Here is a 15,265-nt window from a genome sequence, read left to right on the forward strand (position 1 = left end):
GTGTGTGTGTGTGTGTGTGTGTGTGTGTGTGTGTGTGTGTGTGTGTGTGTGTGTGTGTGTGTGTGTCTGTTCATCTTCATCTCTCCTCTCTGGTCAGTATGGGTGTGATGACTCTGGGAATCTCACTCTTTCAACACAGTTTTATGACAGTGTAAGTTTTCTATTTGTTCTGCCAATCAAATAACAAGCTAGCTGATCTTGGCTTCTCAACTGTATTTCAGTGTCCAGGCAGCAGACACTGATAAGCACCTGGTCTATTGTAAATGTAAAGGAACGTCTTCATGCTTCTGTCTTTCTTTACACGTTGCTTTCCTCTTCTACAACCCTGGTGTCCTGATCAGCAGAGGAGATGAAGCCTCGTCTACGACCAACACTTCCACTGATGTTCACATAATCTGCACTGTCCTCCTGAAACACAGTGAATCATATTCATAATCGTCAATAAATCATACTGTATAGTATTCATCATCAGTATAGATAAGTGCAATCAATTAAAATAATGTAGCTCTTCTTCTTTGTCCATGTCAGAATCTTGTTTCCTTTAAAAAAAAAAAAAAAATGTTTAAAACAATTGTTTTAAGTTGTAATGTGTTGCAATACTGACAAGAACATAACTTTCATTGTAGAGTTGACAGGAAACTCACCAGGCCCACCACATAACCAAAGGAAGCAGCAGCACTGCCAACACCTTGACTCCAATACCAACACGAAGAATGACAAGATGACCTGCAGTAAAATGACACCATATTTAACATTAATTATCACCAGAGAATGAAATCAATCAACATTACTTTAAGTGTGTTTTTTTGGTTCTTTATATGTTTTGAATCTAAAACTAAATCTGAAACTGCATTATACACTTTAGTATATTCAGTTATCAGGTTACAGACTGTAAAGTACATGTTATTACAATCATTCCTTCCAACATCTTCCTCTGTCTACTCACTGTCTATTGTGTCCATGTGCAGCAGCACCTCAGTAGAGTTGTTTTCTCCCAGTGAGTTCCTGGTGTGACAGAAGTACAGTCCAGTGTGGGAGGGCTGCAGAGAGGCCAGAACCAGCACCTGTCCTGACCCTACCTGGACCAGGGAGCTGGAACCAGGAGGCCCAGTCCTCTTGTACCAGGTGTAGTTGTGTACTGGTGGGTTAGCATCACTGCTGCAGGTCAAGTTCACACTGCTGCCCTCTGCTGGACTCTCTGGTGGACTGAGCTCCACCGACACATTTCCTGGTGCATCTTGATATAAACCAGGGGTCATCAACATGTCCGTACACAGACAAACGTGTCCGTGGCAAGACAAAAAAATATCCGTGTGCTCATTTTTTATTTAGATTTTTTTTTAAATATAGTCTATATTTTCTTCATTATAACATATTAAAATGTGTTTGAATAACTTCAGCGACTCGTAAAGTAACATGCTCATTAAAATGTTGCAGGATATTTGTAGTGTTGCACATTATACCTGTAAACACAATTGCATGAGGTGAAGACAACTGTTTAGGCAAAATACAAAACACAAAATAAGCAGTTATTGATATAATAAACACAATAATCGAACTTGGCTCCCACACTTAGGGTGCCACAGCCCCCACTTTGAGAAACCCTGGGTTAGAGGGCTATAGAGACACTGGATGAAGTCATTTGGGATCAAATACAGTAACTACAGCAACTACAGTTAATACAGTAATTACAGTAAATACAGTAAATACAGTAACTTAGGTTCATGATTTAAGCAACAAGCCAAGACGACATTAATGCAGTGTGGTTGTAAACACTGCCTGCCTGCCTGCCTGCCTGCCTACGTGCGTGCGTGCGTGTGTGTGTGTGTGTGTGTGTCGTAAAACGACGTAAGGTCCCCCTGGCATGTGGCTCGGATCCTAGCTTCCTAGGCTTCAGGAGGAAACCTAGTGGAAAGCTAGACAGTCGCTCTCCCGGCTTCGGTGTGTGGTCAGACTGGCCGGACTTAAACGATCTGTGCTGTTGGGCTGATATTACCTTGAAGTGGGTAGGGTCTAACTCTGAGGCGATGGCTGTCTCGGAGGACTTTATATTTGACCCCAGTATCTCTGTCAGAGCATCTATGACTGTGTGTGGAACAGAACACCAACTCCCACTGACTACTGCCCAAGGTCGCCTCTTATGGGCACAACAGCAAAGGCAGCGGCAGCATTGGACTGAACTGAGGTTGCAAGGGAAGACTGCATGTCTCCCTGCTGCGGACCATTCTGTCTCGCACTCTGTGCTCAAAAATGTTGCTTTAGACGAATGCATTGTTGTCCTTACTCTGAAAGCGAGGTTGCAGGTTTTACCATCTAAACTTAACCTCTCGATCTGGTTTCTAGGCAACCATGCTCCTCACTGTATACATCATGGTCGCGTGACTCCATAGTCTAAACCAGTTGTGCATGATTGGCCAATACGCTTGTGCAAGGACGCGCTGCGATTGGCCAGTAGCCACTTTGAGTGACAGTTGGGGCAAACGCTCTCACCAAAACATTATTTACTATTCTGTCCCTATCGGTACATAACTCGAACAGCGCTGAGTCGACTAGCAGACCATCGGCCGGTCGACGCGGGCACTCGCGCCTGGAGGCGCGTCTCCTCGGCCTCAAGGTCTGCTGAGTCGGCGCGCCTCCGTCATGGTCCAAAACTATACTTTATCGGCGAAAAAAAGAGTCCACGGTTGTTTGAAAAAGGCACTTCCGCGTTGGCCACAGAAGGGGGCGTGTTTATAGCACAACTGGTTTAGACTTTGTAATGTCGCATCATGGTCATGAACAAATAGCTGAAACCATGTCCCACATCTTAAATGGATGCCATGTATACAGGGGACTCTACATAAGTAGGCATGACAGAATAGTGGATTTGATATCTAAAGATATCACTTCTACTTCCAGGTCCTCCACCATGCTGTATAAGCATTCTACTGTGAAGCCGAGCATGTTTAACCTGTGTAACGATGATTCTGTGTTCTCTAACATTTCAGCTAACACCCCTGATGTCATTGTTGTTAATGAAAACCATAGGGAGGTGTTCATTCTCGAGGTCGGCTGTACTTTTAATTACAGCTTAGAGGAAGCCTTCCTAACCAAAGTGCTAAAATATCATCAGCTAGAGCAGACCATCTCTCAGCTAGGCTACAGATGTAAACTTTTGTTTTTTATCTTTGGTAGTCTAGGACACGTGCACAAGTTGGTTGTGAGGGGCCTGCAAATGGCCGGCCTCTCCAAAAGGAGGGCTAAACAATTAGCAAGGTAGGCTACTGCTCAATATCAGCTATTATAGGAAGCCGCTCAATTTGCAGGAGGCGTTGCTTCCTTTACCCATGATTGTTGTCCGCTGTGTTCGACAAGTATGCCATCTTTTGTTTTGTATGTAACAAGCTCTGCTTTACATGCACTTTGTAACTGGCTGTTTTCCCTTCATCTGACTGCACTGGCAGTATTTATGTCCTTTGTACATCCTGTACTTCTTATTATGTGGACATAAATAAATATTTCAAATGTGTGTGTGTGTGTGTGTGTGTGTGTGTGTGTGTGTGTGTGTGTGTGTGTGTGTGTGTGTGTGTGGGTGTGGGTGGGTGGGTGGGTGTGTGTGTGTGTGTGTGTGTGTGTGTGTGTGTGTGTGACCATTCTGCTATGTTCAGAATGTTGTTAGGTGAGTGACAAATTGCAAGCCTTTGTACACACACAAACAACTGGCACGCAGTCATTCAACCCTGTCTTATGGTAGACAGATACAGTAGAGATCTGATCTTTATTTTATGAAATAATGAGTGATGTCTGAACCTCAGTGAGCTCTGAACTGTCTACTGTCATGATAAACATGTATGTTGTATGAAGATGAAGCCATGACCCACTGCACACATTCAGTGATTTCTATATTTTTACACCAGTTGTTTTGACTTATTAACAAACTTCTCCACCAACAAATACCATGATGCTACGCCCCATTCTGCTTGTCCTTTTTCTTTTTTATAAACAGCTTATCTTTCCATCGTGCCTACCTGAATACACTCGCCACGCCTGATCAGAGCTCTAAACCAATCACAGTCTCTACTGATATGTTGCCTTTTATCAACAGGTCCTGTGTCCAATCATGTGAGAGCTATACTGTAAAACGTGTCAGTCTCTACAATACCTGCGCTGACACACTTCTCTGCAGCACAAGAACCCAGGTAAGACTTTGTGTGCTTGGAATGGAAAATATAGAATAAATGCACAACAAGATTTATATTAATATTCAACCTGGTTTTGTATCGTTTACATTATGAGTACATTTAGGGAAGTTTAGGGATGTGTAAATATGGATCAGCAGATCAGGTTTAATACTTTTTTGTGAAATCACTTTAATCAAAATGTTTTATTGTAGTATTCTACTTCTACATAATTATACACACAATCTCCACCCAGGTTGTATACAGAATGTGTGATAAATACCAGTTTTAATTATTCATGTATGTTAACATGTCACATTGCATGTTAGTTGACTGTGGTTGAGGTCTGCTATGGTCATGATCGTTTGTTGTTGAAGGACTCAAACAGTCTTACTAGTTTACATGGAGAAAGAAGACATTAGTGGATTAACTGTGACTGACTAGTCAGAGTGATCATTGTGTGACAATGTGTTTGGACTCTGTGGCATGGCGGAGGATTGTTGTCCGAGTTCCTCTTAAGTTACTCCAAATGCTGCTTTACAACAATTATTAATGCAATGAGGGGGAGTTGACTATTGCTCAGTTCAACTAAACCGTAATTTGCATTGTCTCTGTGTCATCACTCATCATTAACACTATGGGGGGGGGGGGGGGGGGGGGGCTTGAGTGTCATGTCAGCAACTAGAAGCATGAATGTTCAGAATGTGGGAGCGACTCAAACCTACTTAGTGGAAAATACAGATTTACAAACTCACAATGTGTTGTGCTGTGAGGAGTTTGGGTTTGTAGATCGGCTGTTCTATTGAGAATATTTAGATTAAAGGCTGTGTGTGTGTGTGTGTGTGTGTGTGTGTGTGTGTGTGTGTGTGTGTGTGTGTGTGTGTGTGTGTGTGTGTGTGTGTGTGTGCGCGTGCGTGCGTGCGTGCGTGCGTGTTACTGCCCCACCAGTGTAACCACTGGCCTAGGAACATTTCTAAAGAATTGACCTCTGTAATGAAGAAAATGAATTAATTTGAGTGAATAGTAATTTATAAGCACATTTATAATGCACATTATAAATCCCATATAGACTTGCCTAGTTGGGGCCCCAGGTGGGCCCCAACTAGGCAAGTCTATATGGGACCGAGGTGGGTCCCTCCCAACTGGGATGCCCATGTGGGCTTTAGGTGGGTTCTACCTGGGCCCCAGGTGGGCCCAACTAGGCAAGTCTATGTGGGACCAAGGTGGGTCCCAACTGGGATGCCCATGCGGGCTTTAGGTGGGTTCTACCTGGGCCCCAGGTGGGCCCCAACTAGGCAAGTCTATATGGGACAGAGGTGGGTCCTAACTGGGTTTGTTTGTGCAATGGTTCCTTTGATTTCCAACGTGGGTCCTAATAAGATTTAAATATAAATAAAATAGATTAAGCAGCAAACATGAACCATGTTAATTCTTGTAAACGCACCTAAAATAAAAATTGGGTATAACATTTTACACGTCTTCAGTTTTACCAGGACAATATATATTTTGACAAATGTATTAAAAACAATATATATAATATAGCTGCAAGCAGCGATAATACGGGGCCAGTGAATAGAGAGAGAGAGAGACATGGAAATGGAATAGATTGAAGAGAGAGAGAGTGACATGGAAACAATAGATTGATGAGAGAGAGAGATGGAAACATAATGGTTTGATTGGACATCTCAACCTACTGCCATTAACAGGATTCGAACTCTCAACCTTCAGACTAATAGGCTGCAACACTACCTATAGTGCTATAGCTTTGTCCAGGCTGATATTGTCTGTTGAAGATCATAAACTCTTGCCTTCTTTCATGAACCAAGCCCCTGTTTCACTAACACTAAGATCACTCGTTCACAAGCCATTTACCAATGAAGAAATTGTACATCTCCTCAGAACCAAAACTAATGAAAGTAGCCGATCTACAAGCTCACAAACCATGAAAAGTTGTGAGATTGTAGATCAGCTATTTTCAGAATGAAGTATGTCATACGTAAAAAACGTACTCTCAAATAAGCATTTCAGGTTATCTTTACCATTTGCACATGTATTCATTGATACAGTCATGTTGTTTGCAATTCAACTTAAATTAAGTCTACATCAAGTGAGGCTTGAACTGGCGACCTTTAGATTGTGAGGCATTCATTTAAGGGAGACGCCATTGGCCCAACAGACAAGTAACTGTGAAAAAGGAGATCACACAGATGATACAGTTTCACGCAAATAGCTGAAAAATCCTGGGTTTAAGTGTTTTTCAAACTGCTCAAAATTGCGGACAATCTAAGGGCGGAGCTTAATGGTCAAATCGATACGTGTGTTCCTCATGAGTCAAGGCACATGTGTAAGCAAGTTTCACGACTTTCGGCCAAACGAGGCATGACTTATGCCTGTTTAAAGTCTGCATTTTCAAAAAATTGCTATAGCGCCCCCTTTTGGCCAATTGGAGTAAGATTGGTTTCAGTGATATTTGGAATGACCCTGTACATTTCTGCAAAGTTTCAAAGAAATGTGAGTCTGCATGTATGTTTTGGCACAGATGAATAATTTTCATAAAACTGTAATAGTTAAAATCTATCTCCTCCTGGGATTTTTGAGCAATCTGCACGAAACGTTTACCACTTGAACTTTGGACCTTTGCCTACAAAAATTTCCAACGGATTTTCCATAAGTGAAAAAATGCAGAAGTTAGGAGCCAATGACTGTTTTTCATATAATTCAAAATGGTGGGAGATCTAAAGGTCAGAGGTCAAAAGTCAGACCACGAAAGTTGTCGGGCATGAAGAGACGCATGTGTGTATCGAAGTTTCATGGTTGTAGGTCAAACAGGGCATGAGTTGTACCTGTTCAAAGTTGGCACTTTCAATTGAGTGCTATAGCGCCACCCTTTGACAAATGAGTGTGAGAATTATTTCTTGGTAGTTTTTCATGAGCATCTACCATATGGCCGAGTTTCGTAAAAAGCGTATGCACGGTTAAGCCAGAACTGGCAAAAACAAGTATTTTTCAAACTGCTCAAAATTGCGGAAAATCTAAGGGCGGAGCTTAATGGTCAAATCGATACGTGTGTTCCTCATGAGTCAAGGCACATGTGTAAGCAAGTTTCACGACTTTCGGCCAAACGAGGCATGACTTATGCCTGTTTAAAGTCTGCCTTTTCAAAAAATTGCTATAGCGCCCCCTTTTGGCCAATTGGAGTAAGATTGGTTTCAGTGATATTTGGAATGACCCTGTACATTTCTGCAAAGTTTCAAAGAAATGTGAGTCTGCATGTATGTTTTAGGCACAGATGAATAATTTTCTTTAAACTGTAATAGTTAAAATCTATCTCCTCCTGGGATTTTTGAGCAATCTGCACGAAACGTTTAGCACTTGAACCTTGGACCACAGCCTACAAAAATTTCCAACGGATTTTCCATAAGTGAAAAAATGCAGAAGTTAGGAGCCAATGACTGTTTTTCATATAATTCAAAATGGTGGGAGATCTAAAGGTCAGAGGTCAAAAGTCAGAGGGTGAAAGTTGTTCAGCATGAGGAGACGCATATGTGTATCCAAGTTTCATGGCTGTAGGTCAAACAGGGCATGAGTTGTACCTGGTCAAAGTTGGCATTTTCAATTGAGTGCTATAGCGCCACCTTTGGACGAAAGATTGTGAGAATTATTTTTTGATCGTTTTTCATGACCATCTACCATATGGCCGAGTTTCGTAAAAAGCGACAGCGCGGTTCAGCCAGAACTGCGAAAAGTGGCAGAAGAAGAAGAAGAAGTGACAGAATACTGCCAATAACAATACGTGTACAGAGCAGAGCTCTGTCCCCGTAAATATAGCTGCAAGCAGCGATAATACGGGGCCAGTGAATAGAGAGAGAGAGAGACATGGAAACGGAATAGATTGAAGAGAGAGAGAGAGTGACATGGAAACAATAGATTGATGAGAGAGAGAGATGGAAACATAATGGTTTGATTGGACATCTCAACCTACTGCCATTAACAGGATTCGAACTCTCAACCTTCAGACTAATAGGCTGCAACACTACCTATAGTGCTATAGCTTTGTCCAGGCTGATATTGTCTGTTGAAGATCATAAACTCTTGCCTTCTTTCATGAACCAAGCCCCTGTTTCACTAACACTTAGATCACTCGTTCACAAACCATTTACCAATGAAGAAATTGTACATCTCCTCAGAACCAAAACTAGTGAAAGTAGCCGATCTACAAGCTCACAAACCATGAAAAGTTGTGAGATTGTAGATCAGCTATTTTCAGAATGAAGTATGTCATACGTTGAAAAAACGTACTCTCAAATAAGCATTTCAGGTTATCTTTACCATTTGCACATGTATTCATTGATACAGTCATGTTGTTTGCAATTCAACTTAAATTAAGTTTGCATCAAGTGAGGCTTGAACTGGCGACCTTGAGATTGTGAGGCATTCATTTAAGGGAGACGCCATTGGCCCAACAGACAAGTAACTGTGAAAAAGGAGATCACACAGATGATACAGTTTCACGCAAATAGCTGAAAAATCCTGGGTTTAAGTGTTTTTCAAACTGCTCAAAATTGCGGACAATCTAAGGGCGGAGCTTAATGGTCAAATCGATACGTGTGTTCCTCATGAGTCAAGGCACATGTGTAAGCAAGTTTCACGACTTTCGGCCAAACGAGGCATGACTTATGCCTGTTTAAAGTCTGCATTTTCAAAAAATTGCTATAGCGCCCCCTTTTGGCCAATTGGAGTAAGATTGGTTTCAGTGATATTTGGAATGACCCTGTACATTTCTGCAAAGTTTCAAAGAAATGTGAGTCTGCATGTATGTTTTAGGCACAGATGAATAATTTTCATAAAACTGTAATAGTTAAAATCTATCTCCTCCTGGGATTTTTGAGCAATCTGCACGAAACGTTTACCACTTGAACTTTGGACCTCTGCCTACAAAAATTTCCAACGGATTTTCCATAAGTGAAAAAATGCAGAAGTTAGGAGCCAATGACTGTTTTTCATATAATTCAAAATGGTGGGAGATCTAAAGGTCAGAGGTCAAAAGTCAGACCACGAAAGTTGTCGGGCATGAAGAGACGCATGTGTGTATCGAAGTTTCATGGTTGTAGGTCAAACAGGGCATGAGTTGTACCTGTTCAAAGTTGGCACTTTCAATTGAGTGCTATAGCGCCACCCTTTGACGAATGAGTGTGAGAATTATTTCTTGGTAGTTTTTCATGAGCATCTACCATATGGCCGAGTTTCGTAAAAAGCGTATGCACGGTTAAGCCAGAACTGGCAAAAACAAGTATTTTTCAAACTGCTCAAAATTGCGGAAAATCTAAGGGCGGAGCTTAATGGTCAAATCGATACGTGTGTTCCTCATGAGTCAAGGCACATGTGTAAGCAAGTTTCACGACTTTCGGCCAAACGAGGCATGACTTATGCCTGTTTAAAGTCTGCCTTTTCAAAAAATTGCTATAGCGCCCCCTTCTGGCCAATTGGAGTAAGATTGGTTTCAGTGATATTTGGAATGACCCTGTACATTTCTGCAAAGTTTCAAAGAAATGTGAGTCTGCATGTATGTTTTAGGCACAGATGAATAATTTTCTTTAAACTGTAATAGTTAAAATCTATCTCCTCCTGGGATTTTTGAGCAATCTGCACGAAACGTTTAGCACTTGAACCTTGGACCACTGCCTACAAAAATTTCCAACGGATTTTCCATAAGTGAAAAAATGCAGAAGTTAGGAGCCAATGACTGTTTTTCATATAATTCAAAATGGGGGGCGATCTAAAGGTCAGAGGTCAAAAGTCAGACCACGAAAGTTGTCGGGCATGAAGAGACGCATGTGTGTATCGAAGTTTCATGGTTGTAGGTCAAACAGGGCATGAGTTGTACCTGTTCAAAGTTGGCACTTTCAATTGAGTGCTATAGCGCCACCCTTTGACGAATGAGTGTGAGAATTATTTCTTGGTAGTTTTTCATGAGCATCTACCATATGGCCGCGTTTCGTAAAAAGCGTATGCACGGTTAAGCCAGAACTGGCAAAAACAAGTATTTTTCAAACTGCTCAAAATTGCGGAAAATCTAAGGGCGGAGCTTAATGGTCAAATCGATACGTGTGTTCCTCATGAGTCAAGGCACATGTGTAAGCAAGTTTCACGACTTTCGGCCAAACGAGGCATGACTTATGCCTGTTTAAAGTCTGCCTTTTCAAAAAATTGCTATAGCGCCCCCTTTTGGCCAATTGGAGTAAGATTGGTTTCAGTGATATTTGGAATGACCCTCTACATTTCTGCAAAGTTTCAAAGAAATGTGAGTCTGCATGTATGTTTTAGGCACAGATGAATAATTTTCATAAAACTGTAATAGTTAAAATCTATCTCCTCCTGGGATTTTTGAGCAATCTGCACGAAACGTTTCACACTTGAACTTTGGACCACTTTCTACAAAAAATTCCAACGGATTTTCCATAAGTGAAAAAATGCAGAAGTTAGGAGCCAATGACTGTTTTTCATATAATTCAAAATGGTGGGAGATCTAAAGGTCAGAGGTCAAAAGTCAGAGTGTGAAAGTTGTTCAGCATGAGGAGACGCATATGTGTATCCAAGTTTCATGGCTGTAGGTCAAACAGGGCATGAGTTGTACCTGGTCAAAGTTGGCATTTTCAATTGAGTGCTATAGCGCCACCTTTGGACGAAAGATTGTGAGAATTATTTTTTGATCGTTTTTCATGACCATCTACCATATGGCCGAGTTTCGTAAAAACCGACTGCACGATTCAGCCAGAACTGCGAAAAGTGGCAGAAGAAGAAGAAGAAGAAGAAGAAGTGACAGAATAATGCGAATAACAATACGTGTCCAGAGCAGAGCTCTGGCCCCGTAAAAATGGTCCAAAAAATAAATAAATAGTGTATAAGAGGTGCATCAAAAACTTCCATTGTCCATGTAACAGGGCCGAGGGATTCTGAGATCCAGTTTCATGTTGCAGATGAATCTGGGCCCTCTGTGTGCCTGGGTGTCTCTTGAGCCTTTCTGTTTAAATCCCCAGTGACAGAACCAACCAAGTATTGTGCTGCTAAGGGGAGAGAAAGAGAGACAGAGACTTTGTCTACTGGGGTGGTGCATCATCCAGTTGTGGAAGCTGTCTCTGAGCTCAAACTCTGTTTCCACTTCTATCACGAGCCCCAGTGAACCACTTGGAGAGAGCCTTCTCTGCATCCTTGTGTTCTTCAGTCCTCCTAATAGAAATGACAAGAAGCCAACTGTTAGAAATTATAGAATTATGAAACTTTCCATTACTGTATATGCTGTGGCATGCCTTCTACTGGTATACATCAAATGTGTTGCCAAATTACATGTACAGTTAGACAGATAAAGGAAAATTTATCAAACACACACACACACACACACACACACACACACACACACACACACACACACACACACACACACACACACACACACACACACACACACACACACACACACACACACACACACACACACACACACACACAATGATTCACCAAGACAAGCAGGAAGAATGCCCAAACTGAGCAGCATAAAACAGCATGAAAATAAAGTTTAGCTTGAGAACAGAGTAATGCACAATCTACTACTTAAAGAGATCAGTACTGCATTTAAATATTTACTTACTTAGTTATGAAAGCAGAAATCCATCACAAGGCAATCCTCCTCTCTGTTTTGCTCCTTGAGTCCTTTGTCAGTTTAAATTTGAATTTAATTATTAATAATATAATTATATTGTGGTAAAACAAAATAATTATTATGTTCATAATGCACTTTCTGCTTGCCAGTCATTGTCAGGAGGTAGAAATATACTGTAATGGTTATACAGGCTACTCTAGTGCTGTACTGGAATTATATATTGTGTGTGTGTGTGTGTGTGTGTGTGTGTGTGTGTGTGTGTGTGTGTGTGTGTGTGTGTGTGTGTGTGTGTGTGTGTGTGTGTGTGTGTGTGTGTGTGTGTGTGTGTGTGTGTGTGTGTGTGTGTGTGTGTGTGTGTGTGTGTGTGTGTGTGTGTGTGTGTGTGTGTGTGTGTGTGTGTGTGTGTGTGTGTGTGTGTGTTTACTTATTTACCAGGGACAATGCACATAAATCAGCATTTCAGTTTTCACATCAGCCAGTGAACAACAGTGTTGGACATGTTACTTATGACCTTATTGACCTATAGCCTTGACGACCATGTAGTCTTATGCAAAGGTTAAAATGTCATTTAGATGGCATGTTATGTAGACAGATTCTGACCTGGCATCCTTTATAGTTCATTAGTTCATAGTTTCAATGTACAGATGATTTATTTTTCTTTGATATAATGCTGTTTAGACTGATGATAGGTTCTTGCTTTACCTATGATCCTAGCTTACTATTTATATGCAGTTGATGTATTACCTCGTGTTTTACCTGCTTACTGTAATTCACTCTGGATTAAGAGTGTCTGATAAATGACCAGTGTTGCATTGCTGAATTGGAAGGTGGTTGCACTGTATTTTAATGACGTGACGCGCACGTCGCTTAACACCTACGCTACAGGTCACACAATGGACAATTGATATGCATCTAAGCTCATTCCTATGTTAATTCACCTGGTGTGAGTCGGAAGCCTTTGTAAACTTTGTTGAGGTGTGAATTTAATGTGGTTTTAAATCTATGTGTGTGCCTGCGCGTGCTCCTGGTCAAATAGGTTCCTGTTCCGGCGTGCAAGGCCGCCCCATGAGCAATGCAACCCTGTAAATGACCTACATTGTAAATAGTGAATTGTATAGACCCCTTAACAGACGACAGACGTCACACTGGCTCCAAACGTCACACTGACTCCAAATGAAACCCATTCTGTCAGGTCTCGCTAGGACGCGCCTCACTAGCCAACACACAAGAGGTGGTTGGGGTGTAGGGGGTGCCAGCTATCTAAGTGTAGTGCGTATATGGGGAGCCTCGCCCCGAAGGGGCGAGGCGCCCCCTTTTGGGCGCAGGGGCGCGGGCGGGGACTTCTTTCTTCTACAATAGAAGAGTTAGGACGTCACATTCTAGCTATCTAAGGGGTTTGAATCAATTTGGCATCCACAAGAGCACCATCGATAAATGAGTATAGGATCTCTACGTCACACACACACATACTGTGTACACACACACACACACACACACACACACACACACACACACACACACACACACACACACACACACACAGTGTCATGTCAGCCTAGAAGAATGTTCAGAATGTAGGAGTGACTCAAACCTACTCAGTGACACCGTCACGGCACAGAAAATACAGATTTACAAACTCACAGCATGTCGTGCTGTGAGGAGTTTGTAGCTTGTAGATCAGCTATTTCTGTTGTGTTGAGAATGTTTGGTACGCAACCACGATGAAAAGATAAACGTGCACTGTGCACGGCATGGTGTGTGTGTGTGTGTGTGTGTGTGTGTGTGTGTGTGTGTGTGTGTGTGTGTGTGTGTGTGTGTCTGTGTGTGTGTGTGTGTGTGTGTGTGTGTGTGTGTGTGTGTGTGTGTGTGTGTGTGTGTGTGTGTGTGTGTGCGTGCGTGCGTGCGTGCGAGCGAGCGAGTGAGTGAGTGACTATACTTGTGAGGTCCAAATGTATAGTAGATTGAGGAATAGACATTGTTAGGACCATTTTGCTGGGAAAGCTATTGATTCAAAAGGTTTTTTACAGTTAGACTTACATTAGATAAAGATTCAGGTTAAAGATTAAAGGTTGGTTAAGGTAAGGATTAGACATTTAGAGGTTAACGGTTAAAGGTTAGTGTAAGGGTTAAACCTTTAGAGGTTAGAGTTTGTCATTGTTTAGATATACAGACTAACATAAATATTAGTATTTGAAATGCTATATGAAACCCTAGAAAAAGAGTAAATAAATCAAATCAGTTCAACCTGTACAAAAACAAAAACAACATAAGTAAGAGACATACAATAAAGAACGATGATAACAAAAGTGTCCTTGTTTAAATTAAATCAAACGTATAAATGTTGTCAGGTGTTTCAGCGGCTTGGTATCTAACTGTAAAGTGTCCTTGTGTCCTAAAATAAAGCCACTTAAAGATCAGAAGATATTCTACAAGGATAGTTGTGTACCTGATTAGAGTTATGTCTGATTCATATGTAGAGCTGATCTACAAGCTCACAACACGAGGCAGTGTGAGGACAGGGTTACACGAGGACAGGAGGAGATCAGGTTGTACCAGATTAATAGTTTGATGAAGGAGAACAGGTTCTATGTTGATGAGAGAGTCTTAGACCAGGAGTAGGTGTGATGTAATGATGTTAATCTAACAAGGAAACAGATTAATGAAGGTATGACAGCTCTTAAAGGAATGCAGTGTCTCTATGGTTTGATTTTAGGTGTCTTCGGATATACAGCACTGAGCGCACTGGCCAGTGGTGGAAAAAGTACTCAGATATTTTACTTAAGTTAAAGTATCAATACTGCAATAGAGAAATACTCCATTACAAGTAAAAGTCCGCAATTCAAAATTTACTTGAGTAAAAGTACAAAAGTATTGGTATCAAAATGTGCTTAAAGTACCAAAAGTAAAAGCACTAAAATGTTTGAAAATAGCAGATCTACAAGCTCACAACTTGTCGCGATGCGACGCGTCGTGAGCTTGTAGATCTGCTATTTTCAAATAGCCTAGGTATAAAATAGCGCTAAAGTGGTTAATGTATGTTTTATGATGTAATATATATATATCGGCAAAGTAACTAGTAACTAAAGTAGTGGAGTAAAAGTATAATATATGCCACTGAGATGTAGTGCAGTAGAAGTAAAAGTACTGACAATTGGAAATACTCCAGAAAAGTAAAAGTACCTCAAAATTGTACTCAAGTACAGTACTTAGTTACTTTACACCACTGGCACTGGCCAATACAAACTAATATGTGAGTGCACTCCCGGTGCGCATTTCTGAACTCACCTGTAATGATGTTAATCTAACAATGGAAACAGATTAATGATGGTATGACAGCATTTAAAGGAATGCAGTGTCTCTATAGTTTGATGCCATTGCCAGGACTCCGGTTTCGGTCTATTTTTTATACATGTTGTAATATTTTTTTTTGCTGTTTTTTGTTATATACCCC

At 41.2% G+C, this 15,265-nt stretch overlaps 1 protein-coding gene across 1 annotated transcript in view; it reads left to right on the forward strand.

Annotated features, from left to right (window-relative positions):
- Positions 1-4,152: 4,152 nt before the first annotated feature.
- LOC311051921 (uncharacterized protein) overlaps positions 4,153-15,265 on the forward strand; it is a 44,752-nt gene continuing 33,639 nt past the window's right edge. The window contains exon 1 of the mRNA XM_084066648.1: positions 4,153-4,178. The gene's annotated coding sequence lies outside the window, so the exon portion shown is untranslated. The remainder of the gene's footprint in view (positions 4,179-15,265) is intronic.

This window comes from Gymnoscopelus microlampas, assembly GCF_963454915.1.
Source record: "Gymnoscopelus microlampas genome assembly, chromosome: 9".
Taxonomy (NCBI): domain Eukaryota; kingdom Metazoa; phylum Chordata; class Actinopteri; order Myctophiformes; family Myctophidae; genus Gymnoscopelus; species Gymnoscopelus microlampas.